Genomic DNA, 1,346 nt, shown 5'->3' with positions numbered 1-1,346 from the left:
TTTCTTCTTCTTCTGCAGGATGTAAATCTTCTGTTCTGAATTGAGAGAAATAGACTTTGGTTTGGGAGTGGTCTGCGAAATCGACTTTTTCTCGGGGGGCACGAGTGGTCCGTTTCGCTCTTGAACTAGTGCAATCAGCCGGAGAAGCTGGAAAACTGGGACAATCCAAACTGGCGAGGCTGGCCCTGGACGCTCGCCTCTGAGCAAATACAAAGTGCACTCCCTGTCTTCCCGCCAAGAAAGGCGATTCTTTTGCAACACAGTTAGCCCCCAGACAAAGCAAAGACATTCCGCCCTTGCTTCCTGAGTCTTCCCTCCCCAGCAGATTCCCATTCCATAAAAAGGGGCCGCGCAGTTATATTAATTCCAAACTTGCGAGGAAGGACTGGCTCTTCGGTACCTTGAAAAAAATTAACTGATTCAGCCAGCCAAGATATCGCACGCGAGCCGCAGAGGGGGGGAAAGCCTTGCTTCTGTAAAGCTGCTCTTCTAAAGCACGCCCACGGTATCAGCAGGCCAATCCGCGTCAGCAATATTTGCATATCCCCACGCACGAAAGAAATATATACATGTATATCTAATGCACATTAATATTAAAAGAGACTCGAGTACGACGATGCACCATAAAGTTATAAGAAGTAACAGAATATTTTCTAAGCTTTAACACCCTCTACTTTAGGTCGACATATCTCACTATATCCTGAAAGGTTTATCGTTTAAGAGCTTTATATATTATCAACCGTGTGTTACTTTCTTGCCCGGATGATCCTCAGTGGTCTGGGGTGCAGGCTTCAAACCTGTAGCTGTCTAGCGACAGAGTGGTTCAATTCCACCTTTCGGGCGATAGAAAACTTTGAATTTCAGTGGCTTGGGAGTGAAAGAAATAAGGATGTTATCCCCACTTTCCAGGTTTTTTTTTTTTTAGAGCACAATAAACTCTGGCAAGGATAGTCCAAAACCTTATATGCTTGATATTGGTCCTTAAAATATTCTGCCAGCTGGCCTGGCAGCTGGCCTGGTTGCAGGTTCAACTGTCAGTATTACCTCTACGCTCAGACAACCGCTTCCTCCGTGAATCATGACTAGAAACAGAAAACATTTCCTGGTTGTCCACCCCTCTTCTTTGGGATTGCAGTGCCGCCCCTAATAAAAGAACAGTCCAATTGGAGATCCCATAACACTGCATTTTGAAAACACAAATAATACAGTATAAAACAATGTTAGGGAAGGGAAGGGAAGGGAGGGGAAGTAAGTAAGTAAGTAAATCAGTCAGTCTGCAGGGTGTTGGTAGAAATATCCTTCTGGGTTCAGTTCCAAATGGGGAAAAAGACATTGGAAACATGGAG

The 1,346-nt window shown here is 44.8% G+C and overlaps 1 non-coding gene across 1 annotated transcript; it reads left to right on the top strand.

Annotated features, from left to right (window-relative positions):
- Positions 1-756: 756 nt before the first annotated feature.
- On the top strand, positions 757-843 carry TRNASTOP-UCA (transfer RNA opal suppressor (anticodon UCA)). The gene has a single exon. It is a non-coding gene; the product is annotated as a tRNA-Sec (tRNA).
- The last annotated feature ends 503 nt before the right edge of the window (positions 844-1,346 follow it).

This window comes from Pseudonaja textilis, chromosome 1 (assembly GCF_049901715.1).
Source record: "Pseudonaja textilis isolate UNSWEBS1 chromosome 1, rPseTex1.2, whole genome shotgun sequence".
NCBI classification, from domain to species: domain Eukaryota; kingdom Metazoa; phylum Chordata; class Lepidosauria; order Squamata; family Elapidae; genus Pseudonaja; species Pseudonaja textilis.
This window is presented reverse-complemented; position numbering and strand designations above follow the sequence as displayed.